Source organism: Peromyscus californicus, unplaced genomic scaffold, assembly GCF_007827085.1.
Source record: "Peromyscus californicus insignis strain IS unplaced genomic scaffold, ASM782708v3 Scaffold_20__1_contigs__length_68692818, whole genome shotgun sequence".
Taxonomy (NCBI): domain Eukaryota; kingdom Metazoa; phylum Chordata; class Mammalia; order Rodentia; family Cricetidae; genus Peromyscus; species Peromyscus californicus.
In genome coordinates, this window is record NW_026294503.1 from 17,937,989 (window position 1) to 17,951,032 (window position 13,044).

Sequence of the window (13,044 nt, forward strand, 5' to 3'; positions counted from 1 at the left end):
ATCTAATTTAATACAGAAACGATGATGCACTTGCCCTAATTCAAAAGAGACACTGGTCACTTAAACATGTCCCCCTAATACTTGTGTTTAACACTCAGTTTGAACTGGATGTTGGTCTTTTAGCATCAATTCATCTGTGTAAATGGACATTTGTTTCCCTAGGTGCCATCCCCATCTTGACCACTTTACTTGAGCAAACACTGAAGCAGATGAAGAAAGATAAGAGAAGCCTTAAAATTCACCACTTTTTTTTCCCAAAAAAATAGAAAGATTCTTGATTTCTATGTATTGGTGAAATTATTAAGGCAACTCCACATAGTTAAAAGGGAGGTTTATTTTGTGGGGTAACTCACAAGTAAAGGGATAGGTAACAGGGTCTGGGAAAGGTGTAGCACAGTCCGGTGCTGTTCTTTGGAGAACTCTGCTCTGTCTACCTCCAGCGTCCAGGCTCCAGGAACCAAGAGAGCTGGTGCATCGGGATCTCTGGTCTTCAGGGTCCTCTCTCGGTCCACCTTGTAGGCGTGACAGTTACCGAAGCCTCATTGGGGGCTGGAACTTCCAGATCAAAGCTGGAATGGCTACCCACTACATCTATAACTAGAAAAATTAAAGCTATAAGACAATGACATCATTCCTTATTTCTTTCTTTGTGGTGAAATGAAAATTTCTCCACCATTGTGTCTTTCAGCCTTCATTAAATATCCCCTGCAGATGAGGGGAGTTTAAAAACTAATAATTACAGTGCACAGGGATTTCTGCTCCTAGAAAGGTGTAGTACTGTGAGTTCGAGGCCAGCCTGGACTACCAAGTGAGTTCCAGGAAAGGCGCAAAGCTACACAGAGAAACCCTGTCTCGAAAAACCAAAAAAAAAAAAAAAAAAGAAAGGTGTAGTAGTGTAGTAGATATGGTCTCCCTTATTTCTTCTAAGAACTGTCAAAACCCTGGAAGATACAAATAAAATAAATACAAGGTGGCTGTGAAAGAGGAAAAAATGAAGCAAACATCAGGACCATGGACCACAGGCCCAGTGCTGAGTTCCCAAGTTGCCTTCCTATATACAGACTTAGAACGAAAAAAAACCATCAGCCTGGAAACACCGTGATCTTGACAAAATGAAAAGGTTTGCTCTGTCATCTAGGGGGCATATTAGGAAGACAGAAAACCTTCAGATGATAACTGCTCTATCCCAGTAAAACACTACAAATATATAATAGGTAAATAGATGACAGATCCACCTCTGTGCACTGCACAAGGGCCGAGCAGAGAGCCTAGGTAACCCATGCTGCACCTGGCTATGATGTATCACTTCAGTCCCCCCCACAAACCTAGAGGAACCATTAACAATGCTATCCAGAATATACATTCCTAAGCACTAGAGAAAAACCAAAATTACACTGTAAAAAAAATCACAAGTAATCTATAGAAATATAGGAAAAAGAAACCGAGAAGGGAAAAGTCCTGAGGAAAAAAATAAAGGAAAACAGAAAACATCAAGCTTGAATCAACAGGAAGTAAAAATGTAGTAAATGGAATGGTCTGATTATCCCATAGAGTAGATTAAAAATTTGGTCCAAATACATGGTCAATTAAAACATCAGGAAGGGTTAAAAGTGAAAGATAGCAAGGACAGAACATAATCTCTACTGAATAAGATAAGCTACTGGATAAAGGAGATGTCAGACTAAAGGATACTAATAAAGACAGAGAGGAACATTACAAGTTCGAAAAAATGTTATGTTACCATGAAAGCATGGCAATCTCAATTCTAGAGGAGAGAGAGACCTAAGAGACCTGGAAGGAGAAATAGGAAAGCCCAAAGTTAAACCCAAATCTCTCTCGATCTCTGGTGGTACAACAGAGAAAATCACCAAGGAATTGAACTCAGCATCTGCAACTAGGGACCCAGTCAACATGAATTAAATAATCTACCTGTCAGCGACAGGACACACTTTCTTTCCCAGTGTCTATGAATAACATACCGAGTTAATATACTAAGCTGTAAAACTCATCTCAGCAAATATGGAGGAAGTGAACTCACGCAGGGCATCCTCCAGCTGCAACAGAATCAAATTAGAAATCAGTAGTACACAGCTAAGAAGATAACCATCCACCAAATACATGGAAACTAAACAGCATACTTACAATCAGCAGGTCCAAAAAGTAGTTCCAAGAGAAGATGTTTAAAATCCATTGACCTGAGTGGAAATAAAAATACAATACGTTAAATTTTGTGCTGCATCATAAAAGTAGTGCTGAGAGGAATTTCTGAAGACCAAATGTATACTTTAGAAAGAAAAGAAAGAAAGAAACATCCAAATCAATAACAACAGCTCCCAACCGCAAGGACCTAGTGAAAGAAGAGAAAAACAAGCCAAATGAGTGGAAGTGGGGAGACAGTGGAGAGCAGAAATCATTGAAGCTGAAAACAGGAAGGCCAGAGTTAAATAAACAAAGAGATGCTCCTATTAAGAGATCAATAAAATTCTTAAATCCTCAGCAGTGCAAAGAAATGAAAGGAACTCAAGTTAGCAATACCAGGAATAAAAGGGCAGGTCTCTCTACAAATACCACAGGCATCAAAGAGATAATGTGGGCACAGTACATGCCATCCTGAACACATCAAGCTGACAGCGCTGATCGAATAAAACAACCCTCTGAAAAACACAAACTGCCAAAGCTCACCCCACAGCACATAGATCATTTGAATGGCCCTGTACCTACAGACGCTGAATTTATCATTCAAAAAGCTATATATATATATATATATATATATATATATATATATATATATATATATATATATCACATTATGTATGTATGTATGTATTCAAATTCAGGTAGTTTTTCTGTTTTGTCTAGTAAATGTTGAAAGAGGACTGAAAAGTTCAACACAATTTCTTCCAAAAAATATAGAAGGACTAGGAAGGAAATCACCTCAATTCATTTTATGAGACCACCATTATTCTGATACCTAAACTAGTCACAAGGAGCCTAGAGACAGAAAAGTAGAAATTCTTAAGAAAATATTAACAACTAAAGTTCAAAAATATTTTTTAAAAATTATCACATACTACAACAAAGTAAAGATTTTCTGGGAAAACATCACCCATCTTGCTAGAAAACAAAAGAGGAAAATGATGAGTATATCAATCTGCAAAAAACATTTGACAGAATTCCACATTCACAGATAAAACTTCATGTGGAAAAAAAAACAGAGCTGGAGCAGGGTCTGGTGTCACAGGACTGTCACCCCAGCTGTTTGGGATGCTGAGGAGGCAATATCCAAAGCCAGAGCCCCCCTGGGCTACAGCCTGGGCTCAAGAACAAAGGGCAGACCTTGGTGATATTCTGTCTCAAAATAAAAAGTAAAAACAGGGCTACAGACATAGTTCAACATCAGAGAACTTGTCTAGCCTGTGCAGGACCCTGAGTTCCATCCCTAATCCTAGAATGGGAAGGGTGGATGGTGACTTTAATCTGACAAAATGAATTCACAAAAAAACCTACAGAGCTAACATCATTCACAACAGTAAACTACTAAAAGCCTTTCCCTAGGGTAAGAAATGGGCAAGAGCATCTACTCCTATTCAACAGGGCACTTAAGTTACAGCCAGTGTAATGCTATTTTTAAAAGAATGTCCTCATGCAATATATTCTAACCACATTCCCTGGCCCCACCATCTCTCAAATCCTACTAGGTCCTCTCTACCTCCCTACCCATCCAACACTATACCCTTTCCTTCTTTCTTTCTTAGAAATCAAACAAGCACTGGGGGAAAAGGTAATTTAATTTTTAAGGGATTTTATTTATTTAAGGGATTTAATTAAATCCACACAGATTAGAAGGGAAAAAAATAACATCGACTTTATTTGCAGGTGACGTAATCTACACAGAAAAGCCTACAGAATCTGTCTTCTAATGTCAAGAGTTAATGTCATTTCAACAACATGGTAGAATGTTAAGCACATATTCAAAAATTAATTTTACTTCTACATATTAACAATGAGCACATAGAAACCAAGTTTTAAAACTTAATAAAATATATTTGAGTGATTAAAATGGAATACTGACCTACATGTTTATCAATGCATGTATATGGTTGGACTACTCAAAATGGTAAAGTATCATCCAAATAAAACCAGGGGAATTAAAGTGAAGAACACAAGCATATTCCTTTAGTGCGAGCTGCGGCACAATAAGACACAATTGCCCCAAAGACAAATTCATGTCCTATCAGTGTCACAGAAAAAGTTGATGCAGAAAGGATTATGCTATCTCATTTACATGATGCTTTAAAGGGTTTAGAATTCTCTGAAAGTTTTTGAAAAAAGAATAAGTGGAGATGAATCAGCCTATTCGATTTCAAGAACTATCATGTGGATTGGGGGGATGGCTCTGTGGCTAAGAATGCTTTCTGCTTTTGAAGAATTTGGTTCCCAGCACCCATATCAGACAACTCACAACTGCCTTTAACTGCAGAAGAGGGTGAAACAGTCTCTTCTGACCTCTACAGGCATCCTCACACACATGGCATTTACTCACACAAACACACGTAGATAAAAATAAATGAAACACATCTCAAAGAACTATCATGTAGCTAGAATAATCAAGACTGATATTGGCAGAAGGAGAGCCACATTGACTAATGAATCAGAATTCAGAACTCAGGAAGAAACAAAAACAAGAATGACCAACTGATTTTTGTTAAGGGTACAAAAGCAATCCAGTTCAGAGAATGGTCTTTTCAATAAATGGAACCAAGGCAAAGGAATTCATGGGGAATAGAAAGAATGTAAAACTCAGCTATATATAACATCTCTATAAACATCTCTATATCACCTATGAGATGACCATGTGGACAGTGAATGGGATCTATTTATATTGTTTATTATAACATTTGTATATGCAATATATTTGTATATGCAAAATATATGGTTTTTTTATTCTTTTTAAAATTATTTTTCATGCAATGTATTTTGATTATATTCTTTCCTCTCCCCAATTCATCCCATATCCTCTCTGTTACAAAATGCTTGTTTACATTGTGTAAAGATGTGTCACTGTGATTGGTTTAATAAAGAGCTGAATGGCCAATAGCTAGGCAGAACTTCTGGGCAGGGAGAGGAACTTGGGATGAATCTAGGCACATGTGAGACACCAGCTGGAAACTGAAGAAGTAGGACATACAGTACAGAGGAGAGGCAACCGAGCCACCACGTGGCAGAATGTAGATTAATAGAAACAGGTTAATTAAAGCTATAAGAGCTAGTTGGGAAAAAGCCTAAGCTAAGGCCAAGTTTTCATAATAAAGAATAAATCTCACTGTCATTATTTGTGAGCTGGAGACCGAAAGGAAAGTTGGACTACACCTCCCTGTTTCCCTGCTCCACTCAACTTCACATTCTTTCTATCTCTCAAAAAAAAATCAACAAAAAATAACTAATCAAAACAAGCATATAAATAGAAAACAAGAAACTTGGAGTCTATTTTGTGTTAGCCAACTATTCCTGAGCATGGTATCGTTGGGGTCTAACTTGGATTAAAATAAATTTTTTATTAAGCAAATTTATTGTATGTTTTAATTAGAGAAAATTTCTTAAGGGTACACAAATATTTGTAATACAATGTATGTTTAATAATCAACAGAGGGATAAAATTTCTTTAGGAAAAATAGTATGGTCATCAAAGGAATTTCCAATGACCTTTCAAAGAGCAGGGTTTTGGACTGACTCTTGAAAAATGGGAGTGGTTTCCAGCTTTCCCCTCCTCTTTACAATGCCCTTTGTAGAGAAAGCCAGTTTAGTTAATAGTGAGATAGTTAATAACTGAAAACCAATGTTGGGCAGTTTTCTACCACCATGTCAGTTCTTTGCAGTCTGGCTATAATGTTAAATCACTGATGCGTCATCATAGACATAAAGTGCTAGGAAAGCAATAAATCACAGGAAACTGCCATTTTCAAAAGGGGGTGCTTATCTATTCAGACATTTAGTAATCGCTTGCAAATCCTGATACCAGTTACATGCTCCGATGCTACACTGACGGAGCACGGTCTAAAACATCCGTTAAATACAAGGTAAAAATCATAAAACTCACAAAGAGAGGCATTCTGGGCCAGGTATATCTTATAGACAGTGATTTTCAGGATAGCTCCTGTGTAAGAAACTATGTGTAACATCTCTTCATCCATACAATGATTTGTGGGTTCTTTGCAAAGATTTTAGGACCTTGTAGGGGAAATGAAAGCACTTGTAAACATTTGTAAAAATTTCTCCACAATAATTTAATAGTCATCTCATAGTGGAATTGCAACCGGTCTCCCTAAATATGAAATATCTTGTCATTTCACATTCTTCATAATTATTTTATTAGTCTAGGAAAGGACTTCGAAGCCTTGGTGCTCTTGTTGCTGTGGGTCAATACACTGTGACTAAGAGTGCTTGGTGCTCCTCCAGATGACCTGGGTTCAGCAGAGTGTGCAATATGTAACATTTAGCAGCACTCCTTCCCACTAAATAAGAATGCACTACCCACACCAAGCTGGAGCAATAAAAAAAAAAATCTCTAGGATTACCAAATAGGGCAAAATTATCCCTGGGTTAGAACAACTAGTTTAGTAATGCTATTGTCATTTGAAAATAACAACTAATATAGGAGAGGTTGAACAGATAGCCAAAAGTCAGGCTATGCTAAACTGATGGAGCATGGTATAAAACATAAGATGGCCATGATCCCAAAATTTTCCACTATACCTACTTTCTTATTAAAGAGTTCTCCTCCTGGAGAGAAAGACAGAACTACAATTTAGTGTTACAAAAGAATTTGAAGGGACTTTTCAATTTACTTAGGGAATGCCAAAAGCACTATGGATTCAAAGAAGATCTTTCTAGGATAGACAAGGAGTAGTAGGTAGATTCATTTTTTCCTTCCTTAAAACAAATCACTATGAGTGCAGTAGCTAAAACCAACACACATTTATTATCTCACAGACTACTTCCTTGGGTTTGGGTCATAGTGTGGCTCTTAGGATCTGGTCTCCAGAGGCTAAATGTAAGATGTTTCCCATGCTGCTTTCACTTACAACTCAGAAGCCTTCCAAACTTACTAACTGGTAAAAAAGAATTCATTTTCTTATCATATGACCAAGGTCTGCATTTTCTTACTGGCTGCTCTGTGTGGCCAGGGATCTTATCTTAGTCCTATGGCCACAATGGCATCCTTGTCACATGGCCCACTCAGCTAAAGACTGTGATAACTGAATTTTCAAGATCAACACAGAAGTTAGTTCCAGGGACCCACTTAGCTGGGTCTGACAAACCCAAGTTACCTTCCTAGTGATCAATTCAATGGATTCATTTACCTGAATCATTTCTACAAAATCCTTTTCACCTGAGAAATTTATCTTTTCCTTATCATCTTTTCATCATTCCTCACCTAAAGTTTCACAATCATCTATATAAAGTCCATTCTGACATTTGCATTTTGTAATGTTTATTTTTGGGGGAAGCAGGGCTAAGACAGGGTATCATAGCACATACTCACCTAGAACTACCTTCATAGCCCAGGCTGGCCTCCAACTAACTATCCTGCCTTCCAAGTGCTGAGATTACAGGTCTGGGGTACCTCACATCCTTTGATTTATTTTCTAAATGACATTTTATTCCTATCTCATTTTCCAAATTTCCTAAGATCTTTTAGGACAGGAAACGTATATATTCTCATTGGTGCATACCCAGCCTCACATAAACGATTACACTTAAAAATTACTGGTACACATGACAAATCAAATCCCTTCTAAACTCAACTAGATGCTGCATTCCAGATCTGTAAACCTGGGAAGAGAAAGGATGTGTGCATAAATCTTCCTTCACAGTGCCCACATTCCCAGGGCTTTTTTCCACTTGCTAATTCTCTACAAGAAACTGGACATCAGTTCTGCTCCACTTTGACTACGTGCGGTCTAGATAGGGAGCTTCAGGCTCCAGTATGTTTTTATAATGTCTCATAATGTAAGGAAGCATAGTTTTCCAGGCGTGTTTTTAATAATGGAGCTTTTCCTTTCCTATGTCCAACGCAGACTCAGATACACAGGCAAATCTTAAATCAAGGGTTGGTATTTGTGGGGTGGAAGAGTGGAAGGATGGGAAATGAAAATGATATATTTATTAGTAAGTATTTTCTGAACTCTGAAAATGTTCCACTCTGTAACTGTAGTGTACTGAAACATTTCCCTGTTAGGAGGCATTCAATCTGTGCGAAGAAGGAGGAGGAGGAGGAGGAGGAGGAGGAGGAGGAGGAGGAGAGGAAGGAGGAGGAAGAGGAGGAGGGGGAGGAGGAAGAGGAGGGGGAGGAGGAGGAGGAGGGGAGGGGGAAGGGGAGGGGGAGGAAAGAATTGCAAGGAAGCCTATGCAGGGAGTGAATGGGTGCAGAGAAGAACCTCTAACTACATTTGACTTAGAACTCAGGCCACCAATCAAGGGAGGCACTCCAGGGGTAACTCTCTCTGTTAAGCCCTGAAGGAAGGACAGAATTTAGATGTGGCAAGGAGACTAAAGAAATGTTTTCCACACAAAATGAATACAATAGACTTAGGATGAAAAGTGAGTTACGCTAATGTAGGAGGCTAGTCATAGCCTAGAAAGAGTCTTAGAGAGCAAGATAAAAAGATTCAGGCTATCTTTTGCTAAAGAGGCGGTAGGAAATCCTCAGAACTGTTGACCACAAGATGTAGCAAGAGATGGTGCTGAGCACAGAAGGAAGGATGACTGGAGTGAGCGTGGGCAAGTGATGAAGGGCGTCTGGGAGACTGGAGTGATTTTCCAAGAAATGGAAACAAAGCAATAATGGGAAACTTGGAGGGATTTTAGATTATCTGGTTTTGGTAGCTCACTAGGTGTGGAAATGAAGGTAGAAACTGAATTAAGAATGACATGATAGCACTGGCATGGTCATCTGGGTAGATATTGTACTGCTCACTGAGAGGAATGTAGAGGGGTAGATTCGGGAGATACACGGGTCACTGCTTCAGATTCGGGAGATACACGGGTCACTTCTATAGCTGATTCTGGCTTAACACCAGCAGCTAACTGAGGTGTCAGGATAGCAGCCTTCCCAAAGCCCTGCATTTCTCCTGTCAGGTGTTCCAGAATGGACATTGTGGCCTGGGTTCCCTCTACACCACTGGCCACAGTCCATTGCCCAGTTGTTAAATGGGACTTCATGTTAAATGTGTGTAGGTTCAGAAGGCCTTACCTCTCAACTGAAACGTGAAATCAAAGCACTGGTGGATTAAGTGTGTCTGTCTGCCCAGATGCTGTACCTGCCACATCAAAGGCACTTCACACTTGCCATAGGGGATGGCTTCACAACCTGGGAAATAAATTTGAAATGTATGAGCTCCTTGAAACCACAGAATAGGACTGAGTATGACTTGAATTATGGAAATACATTATATTCATCATGGGGAAAACCCAGTGCAAATTGTTGAATTTGAGGCCTTTTAACAAAAGAAGTAAGAGACCACAGCCGAAATTATTAGATGACAAGGTAGACTTTTCAAATCCTGGGATAGGAAACCATGTCTATATAGATATATGGGTCTATAAAAAGTGTTCACCCAGACTGTAACTTTTTACTAGTTTTCCCCACATTTAACAATGCCAGCTTCACCCCCTCTGCACTACCCACACTTTCCTATGGGAGCAACAGTTGCAAAAACATTGCTAAGAAACTAAAGGGCACTGGATCAAGGTTGCCATTCACATTAAGGAAGATCATAATATATTTTTTTGTCGTAACATAGTAAGTTTTTGTTGGAACAAAAGCTAATTGTTTTCACTTATTGAAAACAGTACAGTTGATCACTTATAATTTTGAATTTTGCTTTTTTTTTCTGCCATGGTTTTGGGAGAATAACAAATACATATTGGAATGCCAAGTAATTAGTCCTATCCAGTCACAAAAGAAACCATTAATCTATACAAAAATTATCTTCGTTCTTGTAACTGTTTTATGAGAACCATTTGGATGTTTATATGAGGTTTATATGTTACTTCCACGTGTGATAAAACTTTGTAAATATTTGAGTCCTTGATCTAAGTATGATGTCAGGCTGTTCATAACTTGCCTAACAATACCCACTACATAGGTAGACAAGTATCGTTCCTGGGGTCTTTATACATCATCTCGCTTAATCCTGACAAGACATTTCTACTATGGTAGATATTTCCTTGGTTTTCTAGATAAGTAAATGAAGTCCATAGAGACTTGGACTCCGGTCACATGGCTAGCAAGAAGAAAAGACAAGAAGTAAACCCAAGTGTGTCTCATTCCAAAGCCCTGCTTATAACCACATGATTACCAACTATGAGTTTGTGACTTCCTAAGAGAGATGTGCAAATTCTCAAATTAACAAATCTACTTATTCCCTGTCTACATATGTGTAACTGATTAAAACTAACATAGGGCTATGAACATAGCTCAGCGGCAGAACAAACAGTTTTCATGCACAAGGCCCTGTATTCAATTCTCAGTACCAAAAAGAAAAAAAATATATTGACACTGTCATAGTTTAAATATAATTGACCCCCATAATCTCATAGAGAATGGCATTATTAGGAGGTGTGGCTTTGTTGGAGTGTGTATGACCTTGTTGGAGGAAATGTGCCACTGTGGGGGTGGGCTTTGAGATTTCCTATGCTCAGGATCCTGCCCAGTGAGCCAGTTGACTTCCTGTTGCCTGCAAGATGTAGGACTCTCAGGTATCATCTACCTGCATGCCACCATCCTTGTGCATGATGATAATGGACTGAACCTCTGAAACTGTAAGTGAGCCACCCCAGTTAAATGTTTTTCCTTTACAAGAGTTGCTGTGGTCATAGTGTCTCTTCACAGCAATAAAAACCATAACTAAGAAAAACACTAACTAAAATAGGGATCACGGGGCTGTGAACAAGGGTCTACAGAAAAAGTGCTTGCCAAGTGGGTTCAGATGCCCAGTTTCTATGTAAATGGTGTGGTGGGCCACCTATAATTCCATCATTCAAAGGTAGGACTTGGGACACCCAGATCAAGCTAACAAGGAGGACTATCCATATCAACAAGGTCTCTATTCAACCAAGAGACCCTGTATCAATGACTAAAGTGAACCGTTATCAAGCAAGATTCCCACCATGTATCTCCAGCCGCCACAAACAAGAATACACACACACACACACACACACACACACACACACACACAAAAAAAAAAAAAAAAGATAAAGATTTAATATTTAATTAAGTATAGGAAAAGATTTATACGTATGTATATACATATGTAAAAAGATTAAAATAGGTGCCAGGTATGGTGGGACATACATAGGCACATGCCCATAATCTCAGTATTCAGTGGGTGAAATCAGGAGGATCAGGAATACAGGTCATCCTGGACTACATAGTGAGCTTGAGACCAACTCGAGCTACAGGAGACCATATCTACAAAACAAGACAAAACAGAACACCCAGGATAAAAAAAATTCAAGCAGTTGTATTTCGTTTGGTATTTTATACTTTAATAAATAATATATAATCATGATATTTTTCACTAGATTAGTTTTATAACATATGTAAGTGCTACATTTAGAGGATTAGCTACCTCTCTGCACACACATAATCCTCAATCAAAGTGAGTTCAAACATGTGCAACTGTAAAACACAAAACAAAGGACTGAACTTAGAGCGTTTGCTTTAACCTCTCGGTCCTGAAACTGTGACCTTTCAAGGGTGCATATCACACATTGGAAGATGAAATGACCTCAGCAGTCCTCTGTAGATTGTCCAGCTCCATGAAGGGTGACGCTAAGCCCTCTACCCATATTATCATTTTCAGGCTTCCTGAGTCCCAGTGGAAAAGCCATCATTCTTTTCTTTCTAGAGAGAAAAAAGTTATGTAGGTGCATAATAAGAAATAGCCTTAGACTTCGTTGCTAGAAATTCTGATTCACTCTGCCTACCGGGCTTGTGCCCATGAAACTCAATGTCACAGCATGCTCCTCAGAACATTTTATAAAGCTCAGAAACTTCTCCGAGATGCTGTTGAAAACCCTGGGTAGCAGAATGTCCATTTTATGCCTGCCATGTGCTGGCAACACGATAAAAGTTAAATTCATTGGCATCTGTAATATACGAACTAATGGATTTAGTATTCTCACAAAATTATGAGTTTTTTTTCCAAATGTCACCTTATGTTCCACACATATTTTCAAAAAGGAATGTTAAGGTTTTAAAGGAGGACTAAACAAAAAATTGTCAACGTAGTTTTATCCAGGTACCAAAAAAAAAAAAAAAAAAAAAAAAAAAAGGAGACATACGCACAGTCTTTTGCCGTACGGGTTATCCCACCAGTTGAGCTGTGACAATAATTTACTATTCGAGAACACAGTTATCCTTCCTACTTTGACATAACTGCTATTTCACTCGCATGGTCTTCTGTCTGTCCTAGTAGCCAGGGGCCGCTTTTCATTCCGTTCATTTGCATCTGAAATTACAGGTTTTGATACCACCACCACAGCCTGTGTTTCAACTTTGAAATATATTGTAGCTAACTCCCTAGGACGGCTGGTCTGGTTCGTGATTTAGTATGACTGCAGTTGTGGTTTTCCAAAGAGCCTCCACCAGCAAAATGCTCTTCTGTGTTCGTACAGAGGAACTCCAGGAGCTCAAGTCTCCAGCTCACGCTGAAAGGGCTTCTGAAAACCGTCTTGAGGCTCTTCCTCTCCTGGTCACAAAGGTAGTCTGTGACCTTGACATCATTGAGCTTCATTTCCATGCTTAATGTTTTGGAAACCTAACAGTGAATTAAAAAGAACAAATATGCTCTGTCTTGCATTCTCCTCCCTGCCCTTAAGCTACCCAAGCATGAGGAGAAATCTTTCTGAGGACCTCGATCAGGGTAGCCATTGTCGCTCTTTCCCATCACTCCCAGGACAGAGTCAGGGCTGTCTCTGAGGCTCCGGGGACACAGCATATTCACCCAGCAGGATTGAAGAAACTGCCCAATACAAGAA

General features: G+C 38.9%; 1 long non-coding RNA gene across 2 annotated transcripts in view; it reads right to left on the bottom strand.

Moving 5' to 3' along the window:
* Nucleotides 1-356: 356 nt before the first annotated feature.
* The window catches only part of LOC128116498 (uncharacterized), a 46,451-nt gene continuing 33,763 nt past the window's right edge, over nt 357-13,044 (bottom strand). Inside the window, exons 2-5 of one of the 2 annotated variants that reach the window (XR_008220485.1) lie at nt 9,254-9,370; nt 2,143-2,195; nt 1,980-2,054; nt 357-597 (exon numbers count right to left, since the gene is read on the bottom strand). This is a non-coding gene — a long non-coding RNA (uncharacterized LOC128116498). The remainder of the gene's footprint in view (nt 598-1,979; nt 2,055-2,142; nt 2,196-9,253; nt 9,371-13,044) is intronic. The other variant, XR_008220486.1, reaches the window with a different exon arrangement.